Source organism: Bufo bufo, chromosome 10 (genome assembly GCF_905171765.1).
Source record: "Bufo bufo chromosome 10, aBufBuf1.1, whole genome shotgun sequence".
Classification (NCBI taxonomy): Eukaryota; Metazoa; Chordata; class Amphibia; order Anura; family Bufonidae; genus Bufo; species Bufo bufo.
This window is the reverse complement of record NC_053398.1, coordinates 116,068,082-116,093,319: the sequence shown is the minus strand read 5'-3', so window position 1 is coordinate 116,093,319 and position 25,238 is coordinate 116,068,082. Positions and strand designations below refer to the sequence as shown.

The 25,238-nt window shown below is 44.7% G+C and overlaps 1 protein-coding gene across 2 annotated transcripts in view; it reads left to right on the top strand.

Annotated features, from left to right (window-relative positions):
* The first annotated feature begins 273 nt into the window (after positions 1–273).
* The window catches only part of NOD2 (nucleotide binding oligomerization domain containing 2), a 60,069-nt gene continuing 35,104 nt past the window's right edge, over positions 274–25,238 (top strand). For both annotated transcript variants that reach the window (XR_005774502.1, XM_040409313.1), the window contains exon 1: positions 274–399. The gene's annotated coding sequence lies outside the window, so the exon portion shown is untranslated. The remainder of the gene's footprint in view (positions 400–25,238) is intronic.

The window sequence follows — 25,238 nt, the reverse complement described above, 5'->3', positions numbered from 1 at the left end:
GACCCCTGAAAGCCCTAGAGATTAGCTCTGAGTCCCGAGGAAGAGTTGACAACGGCGCTGCTGCCCGAAGATTCAAGTGCACCATTTGTCCTATGGTTAATGCAGTGCTACAGATTGAGTAGATACAACTTATAATATGAACCTATAACATTACCACGTGAGTTAAAAAGCCGTGTCTTCTGCTAATATGTCCTGCAGGAAAGAGCAGCGAGTCTGGTGATCACAGACAGGGAGGAGTACAAAAGTAAGTGGAAGTGTGTATCAAAGGAAGCGTGTGCTCACACAGGAGGGGCCAGACACTTCACCACTCTCATCTGAATGCTCCGAGCCTCTGATGGAAAGCTTGGAAGTAGCCGAAATGTATCTATGGGGAAAAACAGATGGATTGTGGATGTTCTGGTATGTAATAAAATTCTTCATTGTGGGCACAGATGATTTAGACCATCATGTCTGTGTAAAGGTGAAAGCGTGCAAGGTTTCCAGGACTTACAACCTGTCTGTCGGACGGAAATCTCATTGCACCCAACTTCTCTATTTTTCTATTACTATGGCAGATTAACTTTATAGAGCGCGGTAATTATATATATATCGTGCCGGCTTTACTGTTTTAAAAAAGAATATCTGTCATTTTCTGGATACAACGTTTTTCCATTGTGCACCATTGGAAGGCTCGTTTTTTTATGTTTGCCGTCTTGTATTCTAGAACTATAGGGGTGAATGAGTCAAGCGACAAAGAATCGCCCAGAAGCAGTGGTCAAGAACTGTACTATGTATAGGTATGCACCGGAAAAGGGTAACTGCGACATATTATTAGACTACTTGCACACTTGCGTTGTTGTTTTCTGGCATTGAGATCCGGCAGAAGATCTCAATACCGGGACAAAAAAAAATTCAGTTTAGTCCTCATGCATTCTGAATGGAAAGAGATCAGTCCAGGATGCATCAGGACGTCTTCTGTTCCGGCAGCATTCCGTTGTGTGACCGGACACAAAACCGCTGCAACATACGGTCATAAAAACGGAAAAAAATGGATCCGTCATTGAAAACAATGTAAGTTAACGGTGACGGATCTGTCACCCATTGACTTTCAATGTATTTAGTGATTTTCAATTTTGATTTCACACAACCGCATCCTAACAGAACCGATGCATCCTGATGTGCAAAATCAAAACGGATCCGTTTAATTCCGATATTGAGATCCTCTGCCGGATCTCAATACCGTTATTAACAACGCAAGTGTGAAAGTAGTCTTGGCCTATTTGTGATGCTTGGAATTTGTTTGGGTTGTGTTCCGTCGAGTACTCCAGCTTACTTCCACACTTCAAAAAATATCAGGATATGTTAGGGATGATGCTAGAGAAAAACAAGCGGTATGGAGGGCACTCAAATATCTGGCTATTGCAGGGAAACATACCACATATATATACAAAAATAAGAATATTTATTCAAGGATAGAATCCAATTAATCTAAAAATACATAAAAAAAATAATAAAATAAAATATCAGAAACAAATATCAGGTATGTCTATGACAAGTAAATACTAAGTGAGAGGTCAGAACTGATGCATGTCTGCGCTCTAGATTACCTAAAGTCAAAACATTATTCAGAGAAGGGTAATCCTAAAACATAACATTTATTATAATGCAGATAAAATATTAAAGATCCTAAATATAGTGTGCAAAGACAGACATTGGGATAGAGGGTAGTGTTCATTGGCCACCAACAATGTGCTCTCTGAGGGATGACTATTCTAATACTTCTTTACTAAGGCCACAGTCTGTTTCTGCTGTTGGACCACTGTCCAGTTGTCTATTTTATCTTCCACATGATAAATAGCCTCTAATACCTTTCTTAATATTGGGTCCGATTGTGGGCCGATGTACTCTGGTGGTGATTTGAGGTCCGATCATCTCACCACCTGTGAGTACATAGGAGCAAGGGGTATCGTGATTGCTTCGAATGCCGTTGTCGTTCCGGCCGGCTAACGCGATCTCGCGAGATTTAGTACGAGATCGCGCATGCGCAAGAGTGCTATGCTTGTTCAGGCACTTCCTTGTGGTCCATACCTCGTTCCTGACCTGTAATGAGCGCATGCGCCGCGCTGACGGGTGCGCTCATTGGCCACGGATATTGTAGGTGGCGGCAGCGGGAATTAGGTAACTATTTAAATGAGGTGGGAGCTTTAGTTTAGTTGGCGTCCCATGTGCAGGCATATTCATCTTTATTCTGCACTACCTTTTACCTCTTACCTTTGAGGTTGCCCCTGGAGGGTTCCACCATCTTGGCATACCTCCCGACCAGCTGACTTATCACGTCAACTTGCGGTTTTGGATTAATCATTCATCTAAGGATTGATCCCTAATACTTTTTCCATCTCCCCTGATGAACTGCTTTTTGTCCTGGCAGTGAAACATGCGTGTAGGGAGTGTTTCATGTATCTTTAGGGACATATAGATTTTTAGACTAAGGGACAGGTTCCGGACGGGGTTGTCCTTGTTCGGACGAGTGCCCTGTGGTCAGGCTGCTACTCATTATTTAGTATCAGGGTTGAACGGCTAGACAGCCGTAGGGATTGAACAGGGACCCTACATAGCTGTGTATTACTGCCATCTTTTTTGTCTATTTGGACATCATCCTTGGATGGGTATATCACGAATACAGCTTGTGGTGAAGAATCTGGTGACCGTCCCTTGGTACCGGTAGGACCTGCTGGTTTCTAGTGCCGCCGTGCACTTTACCCTTTTTTTGCATGTTTTTCATTTGGGATACTAATTATTGTACCAATTGGGGGTCCACTACCCTCTATCCCAATGTTTGTCTTTGCACACTATATTTAGGATCTTTAATATTTTATCTGCATTATAATAAATGTTATGTTTTAGGATTACCCTTCTCTGAATAATGTGTATGACAAGTATGTATACTCCACATCATAATATATTCCTGTTTTTAAAAATACACAATTAGCACATCGTTGCTCAACATGATTCATAATGCAACAAACGGTTTGGTTTATAGGAGTTTATAATAGATTAAGCAGCAGTGCTCTGTGTACAAATAAGATTGTATTGTCTTGTGGCCGTAAAACACATACACTCACCTAAAGAATTATTAGGAACACCTGTTCTATTTCTCATTAATGCAATTATCTAGTCAGCCAATCACATGGCAGTTGCTTCAATGCATTTAGGGGGGTGCTCCTGGTCAAGACAATCTCCTGAACTCCAAACTGAATGTCAGAATGGGAAAGAAAGGTGATTTAAGCAATTTTGAGCGTGGCATGGTTGTTGGTGCCAGACGGGCCGGTCTGAGTATTTCACAATCTGCTCAGTTACTAGGATTTTCACGCACAACCATTCCTTCCCGTCCTTGGACGCATCTGTCCATAGACTTCATTACGGACCTGCCTCGTTCCTCGGGGAAGACTGTGATTCTGGTGGTAGTGGACCGTTTTAGCAAAATGGTGCATTTCATTCCCTTTCCTGGGTTACCCAATGCTAAGACGCTGGCGCAAGCGTTTGTTGATCACATTGTTAAATTGCATGGCATTCCTTCAGACATCATTTCTGATAGGGGCACGCAATTTGTTTCCAGATTCTGGAAGGCCTTCTGTTCTCGCTTGGGGGTTCGGTTGTCGTTCTCTTCTGCTTTTCACCCGCAGTCGAATGGTCAGACCGAACGCGTCAATCAGAATCTGGAGACATATCTGCGCTGTTTTGTGGCGGAGAATCAGGAGGATTGGTGTTCTTTTTTGTCCCTTGCTGAGTTTGCTTTAAATAACCGTCGCCAGGAGTCCTCTGATAAGTCACCATTTTTTGGTGCATATGGGTTTCATCCGCAGTTTGGGACATTCTCTGGAGAGGGGTCTTCTGGTTTACCTGATGAGGAGAGATTTTCCTCGTCTTTGGCATTTATTTGGCAAAAGATTCAGGGTAATCTGAAGAGGATGAGTGAGAGATATAAGCGTGTGGCGGATAAGAGACGTGTGCCTGGTCCGGACTGAATGTGGGGGATCTGGTGTGGTTGTCTACAAAGAATATCAAACTGAAGGTTCCCTCCTGGAAGTTGGGTCCTAAGTTTATTGGGCCTTACAAGATCTTGTCCGTCATCAATCCCGTTGCCTTCCGTCTTGATCTTCCTCAGACTTGGAAGATCCATAATGTTTTTCACAGGTCCCTATTAAAACCTTATGTCCAACCCACTGTACCCTCCTCTTTGCCTCCTCCTCCGATTGTTGTTGATGGTAATCTTGAATTTCAGGTCTCTAGGATTGTGGATTCTCGCATTATCCGCGGTTCTCTCCAGTACCTCATTCATTGGGAGGGTTATGGTCCTGAGGAGAGGATGTGGGTCCCAGTGGCGGACATTGAGGCCACTCGTCTCATCAGGGCTTTCCATAGGTCTTATCCTGAGAAGGTGGGCTCTGAGTGTCCGGAGTCCACCCGTAGAGGGAGGGGTACTGTCACCGCCAGCAAAGTTCTTCTCTACCTCTTGCATGATGTTCTTTGTTTTGGTTTCACTTTCTCATCTCCTTTCCTTCTCCCAGCTGCCACCTATTTGCACTGATTGTCTCCCTTTATATTCCCTCCCATACTGCCTCACTTTGCGGTTTATACTTCTTCCTGGATGAGTTGTTCACTGCGGGATGCTCCTTCTCCTGATTCCTCAGATAAGCCTGTTTCCTTTATTTGTGTTTTCTTGCTGGCTTGATTGTAGGTGACCCTGACTCCGTCCGTATTAATTGCAGGGAGCCGGTGGTCGTGTCCCCTCATTATTATAGGGTTTTCAGGTGTCACATAGTATAAGGTACGTGGACATGCAATCGTCTACCATAAAGATCTTTGCATGGGCATAGCAGTCAGGGAGAGCTCTAGGGGTTTTATAGGGCTCACCCATATGCTCCTTAGTTTGGGATCAAGCCAGTCGGATGTTTATTTATAAGTTCCAGCTTTCTGCAACACCATCCGTGACATCCAGATGTTGTAGATTGCCAAAAAGGTGTTTTTTTGGTAACAGAATATGAAAGCTGTATATATTAAACTTGAATTTAACACTTGCAGATCAGGAAAATACTGTTGTTTTTTAAAAAAAAGTGTGTTTTTCAAGCCCCAGGAAATGATGGGTGTATTTCTAGCTTAAATTGCACACTGACTAATCCAGATGTTGTAGATTGCCAAAAAAGTGTTTTTTTGGTAACAGAATATGGAAGCTAAGTGAATTGGTAAGAGGGGCACACCTGCATCCGGATTCACACAGAGCACTAGCCGATGATGTTACTAAATGATTATTTATTATATTAGATATAGTCTTAAAAATCAAAACAATTGAGCGGTACCTCTGATACATGACAATAAAATGACATAAAATACATACATTAATAACTGATAAAATTGGTGTGACCAAACTAGGAAGTTGGTTGTGTGCACGATAGTGTTTGCCAACAGTCTAGTATATGACTGTTGGAGCGTGGCCAATAGATATTAGGTTAAAACTCCGGTATTTTTGCACTTATACAGTGCGTGGTTCCCCTTTATATCCACAGGTTTATTGCGGCTGTTTGGTGTAAAAAGTTCCAATGAATTTAACACTGGCAGATCAGGAAAATACTGTTTTTTGGCAAAAAAGTGTGTTTTTAAAACCCCAGAAAATGATGGGTGTATTTCTACCTTAAATTGCACACTGACTAATCCAGATGTTGTAGTTTGCCAAAAAAATTGTTATTTGCAATGTCCCAAAAGCTCAGATGCAGTGCTGGTGCACTGAGCTTGCATAAAATGGCCGCCGCCACCGCCACCCACCTAACTAACAGAATTATAAAAGTTACTTTATTTTTTTTGGTCAATGGGCTCAGGGCAGGGTATAACGATTGTGCCCTGCACCCACACAACTATTTCTAGATAGATCGCTGAGTTAGATTCTCTCCTATTCTCTCCCTGAAATCACAAGTCCAGCAGCATCCTCTCCCTACACCTGTAACAGCAGAGTGACGTGCAGCGCTACGTGACTCAAGCTTATATAGAGGCTGGGTCACATGCTGCACTGGCCAATCACAGTCATGCCATTAGTAGGCATGGCTGTGATGGCTTCTAAGATCAGACAGTTAACCGCTTGTTTTTTGGCTGCTCTGCAGCCTTTCAAAAAGCGCCAAGAAAGCGCCGAACACCGAACCCGAACTTTTACGGAAATGTTCGGGTTCGGGTCCGGGGTCCAAAAATCCTAAAGTTCGGCACGAACCCGAACTTTACAGTTCGGGTTCGCTCAACCCTAGTTACCTGCAAAACTAGGGTGACTGGTCACCATCGTGGCCTGCTATTGGCTGCACCCTATTGAATCTTTTGATCCGCGAGACGGGGAATGCAGCAGTGGCCGTGCAGGGATCCAGAGAGACGCGGGTGACAGGGACCAGGTAAGTATCGTCTATAGGAGGGGCATGGGCATTGTGGAAGCATTTGTACTATTGGATAACCCCTTAAAAACTAAATTCTAGGGTTAAAAAATGTACATATTATAGGGGGAAACTTACACTATAGCTTTGTTAATTGATGGAATAAACAAAAAGTAGCAGCAGCACAGTCAATAGTGAAATTGGGTGCAATCCCTCCTGGACTTTAGGCCTAAATCCATAGACAATATCCAAAAAACAAATGATGAGGCAGCACTCCGGTATCAGTGAAGGGTGTTAGACCTGTTTATTTCCCCAGTCTCAACATTTCAGCCCAGCACAATGAGGCCTTTGTCAAGCAAATGAAATTATGTCATGTGAAGACATACACTCACCTAAATAATTATTAGGAACACCATACTAATACGGTGTTGGACCGCCTTTTGCCTTCAGAACTGCCTTAATTCTACGTGGTATTGAGTCCACAAGGTGCTGATAGCATTCTTTAGAAATGTTGGCCCATATTGATAAGATAGCATCTTGCAGTTGATGGAGATTTGAGGGATGCACATAGAGGGCACGAAGCTCCCGTTCCACCACATCCCAAAGATGCTCTATTGGGTTGAGATCTGGTGACTGTGGGGGCCATTTTAGTACAGTGAACTCATTGTCATGTTCAAGAAACCAATTTGAAATGATTCGAGCTTTGTGACATGGTGCATTATCCTGCTGGAAGTAGCCATCAGAGGATGGATACATGTTCTCATTCTGTTTACGCCAAATTCGGACTCTACCTGTCACGGCTGAGGATGGGGGAAATCCTCAGCCGTGTGGAGCCCGGTGATGTTACGGCTGCTTGGCCATGAAGACAGGATTAGGGAGCAGGTCACCTCCTAAACGCATCCCTAACCTGACCCTGGCTCCTAGCTACATGAGCCAACCTTGATGGTAGGAGGGCCCATGCTCCGGAACCTAAAAGTCCCTGCTAGCCCTCAAGATGACCCTCACCTAGGAGCTGAGTAAGACAAGCCCACTCCTCCTAGACACGGAGGAGCAGGAGTCTCAACGGCCAAGCTGCAGGAAAAGGGGAGACATAAACAGCTCTATGGATATGGCAGGTGAACAAAGAGTTCCACCTACCTGCCACAGCCTTGCTGACTGGATCCCTGTGTTAGCAGGGTGCAGATCACAAACGCATCCCCACACAGGGACCCAGATCCATAGCTGCACAAAATCACATATAAAACATCACACGGACATCACACATAACTAGAAATAACTTAAAGCGACATTATGGTTATGACCACAGGGGTGGCTCTTACTGGCAGGTAATAAAGACATGAGGCTGCTCTCAGCTAAGCATGGCTGAAGCAACCTGCAGGCCTGCAAAAGCAGTGAGGCTTTATAGGCCAAGAAGCCACACCCCACAGTCGGACACACCCAGTGCACACACACACTAGGAAGGAGATTAACCCTTCCAACACCAGGGAAGGGAAAACACCACTTAAAGGAGACGTGCACACAATAACATAAAAAGGAAGTGCACACATACACACATAACTCAAAACCGCATGCACAACGTAGCGAGCTGCAATGGCACAGCTCAGCCTGCTACGCTGCCACATACACACTGTTGCCAGCGGCAACCACAGGTGAGGCAAATACCACAGCCCTCACCTGTGATGGAACACCAAAGAAAACCGCTGACAACCGCATGCGGTTCAGGAGTCACGGTCATAGCCATGGCCGTGACACTACCATTTAAATGTCTCAACAGAAATCGAGACTCATCAGACCAGGCAACATTTTTTCAGTCTTCAACAGTCCAATTTTGGTGAGCTCGTGCAAATTGTAGCCTCTTTTTCTTATTTGTAGTGAAGATGAGTGGTACCCGGTGGGGCCTTCTGCTGTTGTAGCCCATCCGCCTCAAGGTTGTGCGTGTTGTGGCTTCACAAATGCTTTGCTGCATACCTCGGTTGTAACGAGTGGTTATTTCAGTCAACGTTGCTCTTCTATCAGCTTGAATCAGTCGGCCCATTCTCCTCTGACCTCTAGCATCCACAAGGCATTTTTGCCCACAGGACTGCCGCATACTGGATGTTTTTCCCTTTTCACACCATTCTTTGTAAACTCTAGAAATGGTTGTGCGTGAAAATCCCAGTAACTGAGCACCAACAACTCAGACCGGCCCGTCTGGCACCAACAACCATGCCACGCTCAAAATTGCTTAAATCACCTTTCTTTCCCATTCTGACATTCAGTTTGGAGTTCAGGAGATTGTCTTGACCAGGACCACCCCCTAAATGCATTGAAGCAACTGCCATGTGATTGGTTGACTAGATAATTGCATTAATGAGAAATAGAACAGGTGTTCCTAATAATTCTTTAGGTGAGTGTATATGCCCATAGAATAATCAAAATCCATAATTATATAATTAATGTCAATTACAGTGATTATGTACATAGAACATATAAGCAATCCATAATAGTAAGTATGGTACATGATTGTTACATCATCAATTTAATATGTCATGATTCCATAAAAAATGGTGAAAAAATAAACCGAAGTGAATATAGATCCTCTAAGTGAAAACAGCAACCGCTGCCAAAAAACATTAAGATCTGATAACTACTATACCATTGATGGTTCCAGTGGGAAAAGTGGCGTCTTGTGCTGACCAGTGCGCATGCCCAGGACGCCATCAAGATGCCGGGGGAAGAGCGCCAAACTATCACCTGACTAGCACACTGTCTGCTGCATGTATAACTAATAAACAAAAAAGCGATCTCCTTGGAGACCACCTATAGCTTAATATAAGAGCAGTAGATCGCAAACAAACAAAAAAAATCAAGTATTATAAACAAGGAGAACCATCCAGGAATGAATAACCCCTATATGCCCAAACACGGTGACAGCAGATATATAGACAATAGGCCTATACAAACAGGGATACAAACAGAGAAATGTATCCCCACTTTTAACAAGTAAATGAATAGATAAACCATGGGTCCCCAGTATGTAATCTCCTAAAACTATCAGAAAGGAGTGATACCCAGTATTAATGGCTTCTCTCCTTTCCCCATATACAATCCATAGAAAAGGTGGGGGGGAGGGGGGAAAGACTAACGGTGTGGCGAGAGGGGATGACCAGTGTCAATGATCCATCCTCTCCCACTCATTATGTCCCCATGGAAAGAGGCACTAGGGAAAGGAGATGGACACCTCCTAGTAAAACCCTAATCAAAGTCCTGACTAACTAACAGTATGAACAGACCCCAGAGGTAGGTGAGTTCATACACAGGAATTGCTAATGTCCTAACTCACCCTATAGGACCCTGGTACTAATATCAGGACTGAGACAAGCTGTTCTTCCAAAAGGAAGGACGAACAGGAGTCTCCCCTCAGGCCTTAATTGAAATGACAGAGAAATGCAACACACAAAATAACCCAAACAAAATACAAAAGGGAAAGAAAACACTTAACTTCAAGTGGCTATGGCAGCACCAGGAACTCAACAGAGATCCACACACCAGCTATCCACAACTCAAAGTGAAGCTATAAACCGCATAGCATAGTGGGAGAAACAACAATAAATAGAGAAGGTTAAATTACCATAATAGCTATACCTGGGGAAAGAAAGTGTGGCAAGCACCAGAAACAACACAGACGTCTTTTGATCCAAACTGAAAACATGTCAGAGCAAACCACGTGTTGCCAGTCTCACCGATCTCCTGCCACGTCCGTGACAATAATAGAGTTAAAGGTGGAAAGGCCACCAATTAGTCAAAACTAGACTTTAACTCAGTAATAAAGAAAAAGTTGTCATCCAATATATGCCCATGGAGAACAGTCCTGGAGGAACTCCGATTTTGGCCATCTGTAAGTCCAGAGAATAATTCTTTAAGGTGAACCAATACTGGAACCACTATGGTATAGAGATAACAAGTAGACAAAGGAATTATTTTCTACAAGATAAAGAAACACAAATCAGTAACAATAATAGTAACAGAAAAAATATAACATCATTCATAATATCCCACAGCATATCTCGATAAAGAGGTTCCACCACAAGAGACCATAGAGCACCAAATGATTATAACCAAAAAGACCCCATTTGAATTCTGTATTAAGCCCCTTAGGGCTAAGGGTCTGTAGTTGGTAAATCCATTGGAGTTTTTTTTGTTTGAGCACCAATTCTCTATCCCCACCTCTCTTTAGGGGTGGAACATGATCCAAAATTCTAAATTTGAGGTCCTTCTCCTTATGTCCAAACTCAACAAAATGCTTAGGGACTGGTAGATCCTTTCTTTTCTGACGTATTGTGTACCTGTGTTGATTTAATCCTATCTTCAGGTCCCAAGTGGTTTCTCCAACATAGAGTAGGTTACAAGGGCACTGAAGAAGATAGATTACATATACAGTGGCGGAAATAATTATTTGACCCCTCACTGATTTTGTAAGTTTGTCCAATGACAAAGAAATGAAAAGTCTCAGAACAGTATCATTTCAATGGTAGGTTTATTGTAACAGTGGCAGATAGCACATCAAAAGGAAAATCGAAAAAATAGCTTTAAATAAAAGATAGCAACTGATTTGCATTTCATTGAGTGAAATAAGTATTTGAACCCTCTAACAAAAAAAGACTTAATACTTGGTGGAAAAACCCTTGTTTGCAAGCACAGAGGTCAAACGTTTCTTGTAATTGATGACCAAGTTTGCGCACATTTTAGGAGGAATGTTGGTCCACTCCTCTTTGCAGATCATCTCTAAATCCCTAAGGTTTCGAGGCTGTCTCTGTGCAACTCTGAGCTTGAGCTCCCTCCATAGGTTTTCGATTGGATTAAGGTCCGGAGACTGACTAGGCCACTCCATAACCTTAACCACCTCCGGACCGCCTAACGCAGGATCGCGTTCCGGAGGTGGCAGCGCTGCGCACAGTCACGCATATACGCGTCATCTCGCGAGACGCGAGATTTCCTGTGAACGCGCGCACACAGGCGCGCGCGCTCACAGGAACGGAAGGTAAGAGAGTTGATCTCCAGCCTGCCAGCGGCGATCGTTCGCTGGCAGGCTGGAGATGTGTTTTTTTTAACCCCTAACAGGTATATTAGACGCTGTTTTGATAACAGCGTCTAATATACCTGCTACCTGGTCCTCTGGTGGTCCCATTTGTTTGGATCGACCACCAGAGGACACAGGTAGCTCAGTAAAGTAGCACCAAGCACCACTACACTACACTACACCCCCCCCCCCCATCACTTATTAACCCCTTATTAGCCCCTGATCACCCCTAATCACCCCTGATCACCCCATATAGACTCCCTGATCACCCCCCTGTCATTGATTACCCCCCTGTCATTGATCAACCCCCTGTAAAGCTCCATTCAGACGTCCGCATGATTTTTACGGATCCACTGATAGATGGATCGGATCCGCAAAACGCATCCGGACGTCTGAATGAAGCCTTACAGGGGCATGATCAATGACTGTGGTGATCACCCCATATAGACTCCCTGATCACCCCCCTGTCATTGATTACCCCCCTGTCATTGATTACCCCCCTGTAAAGCTCCATTCAGATGTCCGCATGATTTTTACGGATGCACTGATACATGGATCGGATCCGCAAAACGCATCCGGTCGTCTGAATGAAGCCTTACAGGGGCATGATCAATGACTGTGGTGATCACCCCCCTGTCATTGATCACCCCCCTGTAAAGCTCCATTCAGATGTCCGCATGATTTTTACGGATGCACTGATAGATGGATCGGATCCGCAAAACGCATCCGGACGTCTGAATGAAGCCTTACAGGGGCATGATCAATGACTGTGGTGATCACCCCATATAGACTCCCTGATCACCCCCCTGTCATTGATTACCCCCCTGTCATTGATTACCCCCCTGTAAAGCTCCATTCAGATGTCCGCATGATTTTTACGGATGCACTGATAGATGGATCGGATCCGCAAAACGCATCCGGACGTCTGAATGAAGCCTTACAGGGGCATGATCAATGACTGTGGTTATCACCCCATATAGACTCCCTGATCACCCCCCTGTAAAGCTCCATTCAGATGTCCGCATGATTTTTACGGATGCACTGATACATGGATCGGATCCGCAAAACGCATCCGGTCGTCTGAATGAAGCCTTACAGGGGCATGATCAATGACTGTGGTGATCACCCCCCTGTCATTGATTACCCCCCTGTAAAGCTCCATTCAGATGTCCGCATGATTTTTACGGATGCACTGATAGATGGATCCGATCCGCAAAACGCATCCGGACGTCTGAATGAAGCCTTACAGGGGCATGATCAATGACTGTGGTGATCACCCCATATAGACTCCCTGATCACCCCCCTGTCATTGATCACCCCCCTGTCATTGATTACCCCCCTGTAAAGCTCCATTCAGATGTCCGCATGATTTTTACGGATGCACTGATAGATGGATCGGATCCGCAAAACGCATCCGGACGTCTGAATGAAGCCTTACAGGGGCATGATCAATGACTGTGGTGATCACCCCATATAGACTCCCTGATCACCCCCCTGTCATTGATCACCCCCCTGTCATTGATTACCCCCCTGTAAAGCTCCATTCAGATGTCCGCATGATTTTTACGGATGCACTGATAGATGGATCGGATCCGCAAAACGCATCCGGACGTCTGAATGAAGCCTTACACGGGCGTGATCAATGACTGTGGTTATCACCCCATATAGACTCCCTGATCACCCCCCTGTCATTGATCACCCCCCTGTCATTGATCACCCCCCCTGTCATTGATCACCCCCCCTGTCATTGATCACCCCTCTGTAAGGCTCCATTCAGATATTTTTTTGGCCCAAGTTAGCAGAATTTTTTTTTTTTTTTTCTTACAAAGTCTCATATTCCACTAACTTGTGTCAAAAAATAAAATCTCACATGAACTCACCATACCCCTCACGGAATCCAAATGCGTAAAATTTTTTAGACATTTATATTCCAGACTTCTTCTCACGCTTTAGGGCCCCTAGAATGCCAGGGCAGTATAAATACCCCACATGTGACCCCATTTCGGAAAGAAGACACCCCCAGGTATTCCGTGAGGGGCATATTGAGTCCATGAAAGATTGAAATTTTTGTCCCAAGTTAGCGGAACGGGAGACTTTGTGAGAAAAAAATTAAAAATATCAATTTCCGCTAACTTGTGCCAAAAAAAAAAAATTTCTATGAACTCGCCATGCCCCTCATTGAATACCTTGGGGTGTCTTCTTTCCAAAATGGGGTCACATGTGGGGTATTTATACTGCCCTGGCATTCTAGGGGCCCCAAAGCGTGAGAAGAAGTCTGGTATCCAAATGTCTAAAAATGCCCTCCTAAAAGGAATTTGGGCACCTTTGCGCATCTAGGCTGCAAAAAAGTGTCACACATCTGGTATCGCCGTACTCAGGAGAAGTTGGGGAATGTGTTTTGGGGTGTCATTTTACATATACCCATGCTGGGTGAGAGAAATATCTTGGTCAAATGCCAACTTTGTATAAAAAAATGGGAAAAGTTGTCTTTTGCCAAGATATTTCTCTCACCCAGCATGGGTATATGTAAAATGACACCCCAAAACACATTCCCCAACTTCTCCTGAATACGGCGATACCACATGTGTGACACTTTTTTGCAGCCTAGGTGGGCAAAGGGGCCCATATTCCAAAGAGCACCTTTAGGATTTCACAGGTCATTTACCTACTTACCACACATTAGGGCCCCTGGAAAATGCCAGGGCAGTATAACTACCCCACAAGTGACCCCATTTTGGAAAGAAGACACCCCAAGGTATTCCGTGAGGGGCATGGCGAGTTCCTAGAATTTTTTATTTTTTGTCACAAGTTAGTGGAAAATGCTTATTTTTTTTTTTTTTTCATACAAAGTCTCATATTCCACTAACTTGTGACAAAAAATAAAAACTTCCATGAACTCACTTTGCCCATCAGCGAATACCTTGGGGTCTCTTCTTTCCAAAATGGGGTCACTTGTGGGGTAGTTATACTGCCCTGGCATTCTAGGGGCCCAAATGTGTGGTAAGGAGTTTGAAATCAAATTCTGTAAAAAATGACCTGTGAAATCCGAAAGGTGCTCTTTTGAATATGGGCCCCTTTGCCCACCTCGGCTGCAAAAAAGTGTCACACATCTGGTATCTCCGTAATCGGGAGAAGTTGGGGAATGTGTTTTGGGGTGTCATTTTACATATACCCATGCTGGGTAAGAGAAATATCTTGGCAAAAGACAACTTTTCCCATTTTTTTATACAAAGTTGGCATTTGACCAAGATATTTATCTCACCCAGCATGGGTATATGTAAAAAGACACCCCAAAACACATTCCTCAACTTCTCCTGAATACAGAGATACCAGATGTGTGACACTTTTTTGCAGCCTAGGTGGGCAAAGGGGCCCACATTCCAAAGAGCACCTTTCGGATTTCACAGGTCATTTACCTACTTACCACACATTTGGGCCCCTAGAATGCCAGGGCAGTATAACTACCCCACAAGTGACCCCATTTTGGAAAGAAGAGACCCCAAGGTATTCGCTGATGGGCATAGTGAGTTCATGGAAGTTTTTATTTTTTGTCACAAGTTTGTGGAATATGAGACTTTGTATGAAAAAAAAAAAAAAAAAAAAAATCATCATTTTCCACTAACTTGTGACAAAAAATAAAAAATTCTAGGAACTCGCCATGCCCCTCACGGAATACCTTGGGGTGTCTTCTTTCCAAAATGGGGTCACTTGTGGGGTAGTTATACTGCCCTGGTATTCTAGGGGCCCAAATGTGTGGTAAGGAGTTTGAAATCAAATTCAGGAAAAAATGAGGAGTGAAATCCGAAAGGTGCTCTTTGGAATATGGGCCCCTTTGCCCACCTAGGCTGCAAAAAAGTGTCACACATCTGGTATCCCCGTACTCAGGAGAAGTTGAGGAATGTGTTTTGGGGTGTCTTTTTACATATACCCATGCTGGGTGAGATAAATATCTTGGTCAAATGACAACTTTGTATAAAAAAATGGGAAAAGTTGTCTTTTGCCAAGATATTTCTCTCACCCAGCATGGGTATATATAAAATGACACCCCAAAACACATTCCCCACCTTCTCCTGAGTACGGAGATACCAGATGTGTGACACTTTTTTGCAGCCTAGGTGGGCAAAGGGGCCCATATTCCAAAGAGCACCTTTCGGATTTCACAGGTCATTTTTTACAGAATTTGATTTCAAACTCCTTACCACACATTTGGGCCCCTAGAATGCCAGGGCAGTATAACTACCCCACAAGTGACCCCATTTTGGAAAGAAGAGACCCCAAGGTATTCGCTGATGGGCATAGTGAGTTCATAGAAGTTTTTATTTTTTGTCACAAGTTAGTGGAATATGAGACTTTGTAAGGAAAAAAAAAAAAAAAAAAAAAATCATCATTTTCCGCTAACTTGTGACAAAAAATAAAAAGTTCTATGAACTCACTATGCCCATCAGCGAATACCTTAGGGTGTGTACTTTCAGAAATGGGGTCATTTGTGGGGTGTTTGTACTGTCTGGGCATTGTAGAACCTCAGGAAACATGACAGGTGCTCAGAAAGTCAGAGCTGCTTCAAAAAGCGGAAATTCACATTTTTGTACCATAGTTTGTAAACGCTATAACTTTTACCCAAACCATTTTTTTTTTACCCAAACATTTTTTTTTTATCAAAGACATGTAGAACTATAAATTTAGAGCAAAATTTCTATATGGATGTCGTTTTTTTTGCAAAATTTTACAACTGAAAGTGAAAAATGTCATTTTTTTGCAAAAAAAACGTTAAATTTCGATTAATAACAAAAAAAGTAAAAATGTCAGCAGCAATGAAATACCACCAAATGAAAGCTCTATTAGTGAGAAGAAAAGGAGGTAAAATTCATTTGGGTGGTAAGTTGCATGACCGAGCAATAAACGGTGAAAGTAGTGTAGGTCAGAAGTGTAAAAAGTGGCCTGGTCTTTCAGGGTGTTTAAGCACTGGGGGCTGAGGTGGTTAATGTGCTTCTTCTTGAGCCACTCCTTTGTTGCCTTTGCTGTATGTTTTGGGTCATTGTCGTGCTGGAACACCCATCCACGACCCATTTTCAGTTTCCTGGCAGAGGGAAGGAGGTTGTCGCTCAGGATTTCACGATACATGGCTCCGTCCATTTTCCCGTTTATGCGAATAAGTTGTCCTGTGCCCTTAGCAGAAAAACACCCCCAAAGCAAAATGTTTCCACCCCCATGCTTGACGGTGGGGACGGTGTTTTGGGGGTCATAGGCAGCATTTTTCTTCCTCCAAACACAGCGAGTTGAGTTAATGCCAAAGAGCTCTATTTTGGTCTCATCAGACCACAGCACCTTCTCCCAGTCACTCTCTGAATCATTCAGGTGTTCATTGGCAAACTTCAGACGGGCCTGCACATGTGCCTTCCTGAGCAGGGGGACCTTGCGAGCCCTGCAGGATTTTAATCCATTGCGGTGTAATGTGTTTCCAATGGTTTTCTTGGTGACTGTGGTCCCTGCTAATTTGAGGTCATTAACTAACTCCTCCCGTGTAGTTCTAGGATGCTTTTTCACCTTTCTCAGAACCATTGACACCCCACGAGGTGAGATCTTGCGTGGAGCCCCAGAGCGAGGTCGATTGATGGTCATTTTGTGCTCCTTCCATTTTCGAACAATCGCACCAACAGTTGTCACCTTCTCTCCCAGCTTCTTGCTAATGGTTTTGTAGCCCATTCCAGCCTTGTGCAGGTCTACAATTTTGTCTCTGACATCCTTGGACAGCTCTTTGGTCTTTCCCATGTTGGAGAGTTTGGAGTCTGCTTGATTGATTGATTCTGTGGACAGGTGTCTTTTATACAGGTGACTAGTTAAGACAGGTGTCCTTAATGAGGGTGACTAATTGAGTAGAAGTGTCTAACCACTCTGTGGGAGCCAGAACTCTTAATGGTTGGTAGGGGTTCAAATACTTACTGTATTTCACTCAATGAAATGCAAATCAGTTGCTATCTTTTATTTAAAGTTATTTTTTCGATTTTCCTTTTGATGTGCTATCTGCCACTGTTACAATAAACCTACCATTGAAATGATACTGTTCTGAGACTTTTCATTTCTTTGTCATTGGACAAACTTACAAAATCAGTGAGGGGTCAAATAATTATTTCCGCCACTGTATATACTGTCACAGGTTAGGAAATGGCAGATGTCATAGCATGTCCCCAAAATGGGGTGGATGTAGGTATTGCCTTTTAACATGTATGAGCAATTAACACAACTTCACAAGCTGTGCACCACCAGACTGCGAGAGACCGTGGCCCTTGTTTTCTCCATGTGACCAGTGGTGAAGCAAAAGTTTGCCGTAGTGCCACCTAACCCTAAATCTTATTTCACCAATTAACACAACTCAGACAGGGATAACAACCCAATCTCTTCGTGCTGATATAGGTTTGCACAATTCTCTTATTAGATACATCAGCCTTCACTAGTTTATCCCGTAAGTGAGTTGGGTGCCAATGTGACATCAGTGGAGGTATAGTTAGTTCTTTAATATGTTTCAGATTACTGGTCAATATTGACTAGTGTTTTCTGATGATGTTGCTAATCTGACTACTTTGTTCTGAAAAGGTAGAAACAAATGGTATATGGGTATAAGGGTAAGGGTATAAAGGGGGTCTTGTCTTTCTTTGTCTCTGAATGTTGATAGGTCAATACATTGGACAAATGTTTCTGTATGACCTTCGAGGGATAACCTCTTTGTCTACATTTTTGTGACATTTCTTTATATCTGATAGGAAGTTTATTTGGGTCTTGTACAATGCGCTTCCTTTTCAAAAACTCACTATTCGGTAAAGAATTAACTGTCGATCTAGGATGGCAACATTCATATCTCAATAAATTGTTGCAATCAGTTGGCTTAGTGTATAAGTCTGTACTCAAACTATCACCTATGACATGTACTGTTGTGTCAAGAAATTGAACGTATTCAGTTGACGATGTCAGTGTAAAACTGATGTCAGAGTCAATCTGATTCAGATAGTGATGGAAACTGTGCAAAGCAGATTCATCCCCTGCAGGGCCGGTGCAAGGATTTTTGCCGCCCTAGGCAAGATAAAAATTGCCGCCCCCCCCCCCCCCCTTATCAGATGATCTGCCCATATCATGACATCACATATGTTCCACCCCTTTCTCAGCTTTTAAATTAAAAGAACTGCTATGTTTCCCTTAGGGTTAATCCAGCTTCTTGTAGCTGTCTCTTTTTGCGGAACGGAATTGCGGACCCATACATTTCTATGGGATCCGCAATTCCGATCCTGAAAAAAATTTAACATGTCCTATTCTTGTCCGCAATAGCGGACAAGAATAGGCATATTCTCTTAGTGCCCGCAAAATGCGGAACGCACATTGCCGCTGTCCGTGTTTTGTGGATCCGCAAAACACACACGGATGTGTGAATGGACCCTAAATGTGAGGTAAATTAGTTTCCAATGTAGTATTAATAACTAAACAATTACATAATAAACATATTGCATTGTCTACTTACCACCAGGACAATAAGATGATCTGGTCTCTGGCTGCAGTCTGGCTCTTGGTCTGGCTCTGGGGACTCCCTTGTCACTCTCTTTCCAGCCCCCCTCCCTTGTCACTCTCATTCCAGCCCCCCCCCCCTCCCTTGTCACTCTCATTCCAGCCCCCCCCCCTCCCTTGTCACTCTCATTCCAGCCCCCCCCCCCTCCCTTGTCACTCTCATTCCAGCCCCCCCCCTTCCTTGTCACTCTCATTCCAGCCCCCCCTCCCTTGTCACTCTCATTCCAGCCCCCCCCCCCCCCTTCCTTGTCACTCTCATTCCAGCCCCCCCTTCCTTGTCACTCTCATTCCAGCCCCCCCCCTTCCTTGTCACTCTCATTCCAGCCCCACCCCTTCCTTGTCACTCTCATTGCAGCCCCCCCCTTCCTTGTCACTCTCATTATTGCAGCCCCCCCTTCTTTGTCACTCTCATTGCAGCCCCCCCCTTCCTTGTCACTCTCATTGCAGCCCCCCCTTCCTTGTCACTCTCATTGCAGCCCCCCCCTTCCTTATCACTCTCATTATTGCAGCCCCCCTTCCTTGTCACTCTCATTGCAGCCCCCCTTCCTTGTCACTCTCATTATTGCAGCCCCCCCTTCCTTGTCACTCTCATTGCAGTCCCCCCCCTTCCTTGTCACTCTCATTATTGCAGCCCCCCCTTCCTTGTCACTCTCATTGCAGCCCCCCCTTCCTTGTCACTCTCATTATTGCAGCCCCCCCCTTCCTTGTCACTCTCATTATTGCAGCCCCCCCCCTTCCTTGTCACTCTCATTATTGCAGCCCCCCCTTCCTTAACACTCTCATTATTGCAGCCCCCCCACTCCCTTGTCACTCTCATTATTGCAGCCCCCCCCTTGTCACTCTCATTATTGCAGCCCCCCCTTCCTTGTCACTCTCATTATTGCAGCCCCCCCCTTCCTTGTCACTCTCATTATTGCAGCCCCCCCTTCCTTGTCACTCTCATTATTGCAGCCCCCCCCTTCCTTGTCACTCTCATTATTGCAGCCCCCCCCTTCCTTGTCACTCTCATTATTGCAGCCCCCCTCCCTTGTCACTCTCATTATTGCAGCCCCCCCCTCCCTTGTCACTCTCATTATTGCAGCCCCCCCCTTCCTTGTCACTCTCATTATTGCAGCCCCCCCTTCCTTGTCACTCTCATTATTGCAGCCCCCCCCCTTCCTTGTCACTCTCATTATTGCAGCCCCCCCCCCCTTCCTTGTCACTCTCATTATTGCAGCCCCCCCCTTCCTTGTCACTCTCATTATTGCAGCCCCCCCCTTCCTTGTCACTCTCATTATTGCAGCCCCCCCTTCCTTGTCACTCTCATTATTGCAGCCCCCCCCCTTTTCTTGTCACTCTTATTGCAGCCCCCCCCCCCTCCTTTCTTTCTTGTCACTCTTATTGCAGCCCCCCCCCCCCCCCGGTCACCTCTAGTGTAGCGTGGCCGAGCTCTGTTCGGTCCACGGTACAGGAGCATTTGTTTCCTGTACCCGGCCGGACTGAAAGGAAGTGCACACTAAGTCAGCACTTCCTGTCAGTCCGGCCGGGTACAGGAAACAAAAGCTCCTGTACCGCGGACCGAACAGAGCTCGGCCACGGACAGCACAGAGCACAGAGCAGACACAGAATGACAGCAGGCGCAGGCTGGCTGCGCAGCACTGAGCCGGCGGCCAGAGATTCTTTAGAGCGGCGAGCGCTCAGCCGGAGCAGCATGAGGGGCGCTGCCGACCGGCCTTATGAAACCACCTTTTTTTTTTTTACACTGCAACGGGCGCCCCCTGCTAAATGGCGCCCTAGGCGACTGCCTAATTCGCCTTACTGGTGGCGCCGGCCCTGATCCCCTGTCCAAATCAAGAAGATATCGTCTATGTATCTCCACCACCCCAACACCTGGTCGAAGTGGTGGGACACATAGACGTATCTCTCTTCAATGGCTGCCATAAATATGTTTGGATACGTGGGCACCACGTTAGACCCCATGGCGGTCCCACGCAACTGCAAATAAAAGTGGTCCATGAATGCAAAATAATTGTACAGCAAAACTAAATTGAGTAAATCAGTGATCAACTCTTGACCTTCTTTAGTATAGTGGCTGGTATCCAAACATCTTTGTACTGCTGCAATGCGAAATAGAAAAAAGACGATTCCGGCACTTATTTTTCATCCCATAAAATCTTCCTCTTTATTGAATCACATCATATGCGGAACAGTATCACAAACAAGCTGTTAGCAGCTTGTTTGTGATACTGTTCCGCATATGATGTGATTCAATAAAGAGGAAGATTTTATGGGAAGAAAAATAAGTGCCGGAATCGTCTTTTTTCTATTTCACTTCGTCTACGTCCATGAACTTGCTGGCTTGACTCCGTGCACACGGGATACAACATGCCGACTAGGTGAGCTGGATAAACATTACCTATATACTGCTGCAATGCCCGTGTTGTGGTCTATTGAGGTGTATAAACTAGTGACATCAAAAGAGGCCAGTATACACTGTGAGGGTAGTGTAATGTTCGCAATTTTGTCCAAAAAATCTCCTGTGTCCCTGATATAGGACCTGGTCTTAACTGCATAGTCTCGCAAAAGTTTGTCTAAAAAAAATGGCAATATTGGAAAACATTGATCCTCTGCCCAAGACAATAGGGTGTTCTGGTGGGTTAACTGGTGACTTATGTATCTTAGGTAAGATACTAGGATGTGTGATCAATAAAAATGTATAAAGGTCTGCATCAATAATACCACCCAATTTAGCGGCATCCAGCTTTTGTTTAATTAGTCTAGTGATATCAAATTTAGTGATAGACATGGGGCAGAGCCTGGCAACAGAGCTGAATGGCCGCAAGTTAGATCGCTCTGCTGAAGACTCACACAGAGGAGGGCATTATACGCAGATTTCACCCTCAAATATGGGAAAACCCTTAAAAGATAAGTCCAGGGATAACCCGGCACATATTAAGCAAACTTCGGGTCAAGGAGATCTGGATAAATTCATCAAAAAGACATCGGCACTGCAGACTAAGAAGCCAGAGAAAATGGCGCCGCCAGATGACCCTGAACTACAACCTGATGCCTCAGACTCAGAAGACGGAGAAGGCAGTGAAGCAGCTGCCCCATCACTGAAAGAACACCTCCCGGTCTCTAGACCATTCATGAGGAAACTTCTGGCAGAAGCACTTGACCCAATAGAGCAGGAGCTGAAAGAATATAAGGGTGAACGGATGAAAGCGGTAGAAACTGCACAGTCCACCATTATAGAGTTTGGCTCATCGGTGGCTCACTCTTTGGATTATACCCAAGCCCACATAAACACGCTGTACACACAGCTAGAAGATCAAGACAACAGGGGCTTCCCTGAGAGTGTCATGCCAGACGCCATTGAAACCGCATTGCTTACTTTCTTCACTAACCTCGTTGGGCAAGGTGCAACTCAGGACTTTACCCTGGAGAGAGCGCATCGGGCGTTGAGACCACCGCCGGGCCCTTCAGACCCGCCTAGGGATATCATCTGCAAACTGGTAAGCTACCAAGCTAAGGAGTGTATCCTGAAAGCAGCCCACGGTAAAACTCCTTTGAAGTTTGAAGGAGCTTCGGTAGCCATCTTTCAAGATCTCTCCCCTGTCACGCTGCGCAAGAGGAAAGCGCTGAAGCCACTGCTGGAGGTATTAAGGGAGAAAAAACTCCTGTATCGTTGGCAGTTTCCATTTAGGCTACTCATAAACGCACCAGACAAGAAGCTGATACTCAGGTCCCATAGTGACTTAAGGCACATTTATGACCACTTGGGAATCGGGGACCAAGAAATCCAAGATTGGAACTTAGCTCAGGAGATCACGGACGTTCCACATTTGCCACTTCCTGCATCGTGGACCCCAGGAAGACAGGTCAAGTCCCAGAGGCAGAGGCAGAGAAAGAGAAGCGGGAATGGAGCCTCGAAGAAGGAGTTCGGAGGAGAGACCTGAGGCGTTATTCCTTTCAAGCTGGAAAAGTCAAGGACTTGAATGTCTTTATTACGAGGGTGTGAGAGGTTATAGAGTCGCTTACAATTTAAATATACAATTTCCATAATCTTACCCATGCTAACCCCCCATCCACTCCCCCCCTTTCCCCCCATCCTCCCCCCCTCCCCCCCTTCTGCCCCCTCTAGATCCCCCCTCACAGATATACAACCCGTCTTTCCACTCTAAATTGTGTATGCTGCAGCGTAAGTCTGTGACTTCGCAAAAATGGAGGTTATCAGAAGCAGTGATTATCAGCTATGTACCCTATATTATGGAATTAATATGTATTTACACAGCAGATTTATGTCGGTTGCCTGTGCGATTAATCCTATTCTAAAGCATACAGCTTGTGCTGCGATCCATGCCGGCCATACCCCCCAGGCGCACGAATATCAAAGCCGATTCCGGATAACCTGTTTGAGTAACAGGGATAATTGGGTGGTTGGCATGTATTGCGATACACTTACTCTATGTTTCCTTAACACATTATAATGATGTGACACTTTTTTCCTGGCCTAGGAGTTTAATTTTCCCATGTTAAATTAGCTGCCCGATCTTTGATGTTGGTCCTTTAGTTGGCTTCCCCCGCCCACTAAAACTGTCTTCTTTTCGGAAGATACGTTTTCTACCCCTAATGATGGGGGCCCAGCTCGCACACTCCTGATCCTTCCTATGCCTTAACCATAAGAAATTGTACCCTACATGGTTAGGGGTGGAAGTGTGCGGAGCTGCACTCCTTAGTTCCGTAGATACACGGTATGTTCCTTTTGTTTATCTACATGTTAGTAGTTACACCCGGCGATGTACGTACTCTGTGGCAGATGTAGAGGATCAGCCTTTTTTGCGAGATAAAATATATAGGATAAATTTATGGATCCCTTGAAAGTAATATCACTTAACGTGAATGGCTTAAATGGGCCACAAAAGAGAAGTAGGGTTTTTCAGATGTTAAAAAAAGAGAAGGTAGACATATTGCTATTGCAGGAAACCCATTTCAGACACAATAGAATACCCACACTTTACACGAATATGTTCTCCACATGGATATACAGTTCCCACACGTCAGCTTCCAAGGGAGTCTCAATAGGGTTTAGAAAAGGTCTCCCATTTCAAATTCAGGCACAATCAGTTGATCCGACAGGACGTTTTGTCTTTGTAAAGGGAACACTCTTTCGTTCCAAGGTTACTATTGCCAATGTGTACGCTCCCACCATGAATCAGGTCAAATGGCTAGTGGAGATTCTACAAAAACTACATGTGTTTAGGGAAGGCGCTTTGTTGCTGGGAGGAGATTTCAACTTAGCTTTGGACCACCCTATAGACTCCACCTCTCTTCTCCCAAGACACTCTGCCCCACAGGTGAAGAAATTGAGAAAGGCCTTAGATGCCCATCAGATTTCAGATGTCTGGAGAGTGCTTCACCCTCAGGGGAAAGATTATACTTTTTACTCGGCAATGCATGGCACATATAGGAGGCTAGATTACATTTATTTGTCAAATTACCTCCTGGAAAGAGTGGAGACTGCGAGCATAGGACCAATTACAGTTACAGATCACGCGCCAGTCTCGTTAGGAATTCATTTCCTGGGTGCCCCTCCTAGATCCTGGACTTAGAGGCTTAATGAGACCCTTCTAGAGGATGTCAAACACAGATCCCAGATAGAAGAGAAAGTAAACATGTTTTTTGAGATTAACAATGACCCACAGATGGCCACACCCATCACCTGGGAGGCGCACAAGGCCTTTGTTAGAGGGGAATTAATTGCCTTAGGGTCGTGGGTCCGTAAGCAAAGGACGAAAGAGGTAGATTCAGTGATATCCCAAATACAGTGGCGGAAATAATTATTTGACCCCTCACTGATTTTGTAAGTTTGTCCAATGACAAAGAAATGAAAAGTCTCAGAACAGTATCATTTCAATGGTAGGTTTATTTTAACAGTGGCAGATAGCACATCAAAAGGAAAATCGAAAAAATAACTTTAAATAAAAGATAGCAACTGATTTGCATTTCATTGAGTGAAATAAGTATTTGAACCCCTACCAACCATTAAGAGTTCTGGCTCCCACAGAGTGGTTAGACACTTCTACTCAATTAGTCACCCTCATTAAGGACACCTGTCTTAACTAGTCACCTGTATAAAAGACACCTGTCCACAGAATCAATCAATCAAGCAGACTCCAAACTCTCCAACATGGGAAAGACCAAAGAGCTGTCCAAGGATGTCAGAGACAAAATTGTAGACCTGCACAAGGCTGGAATGGGCT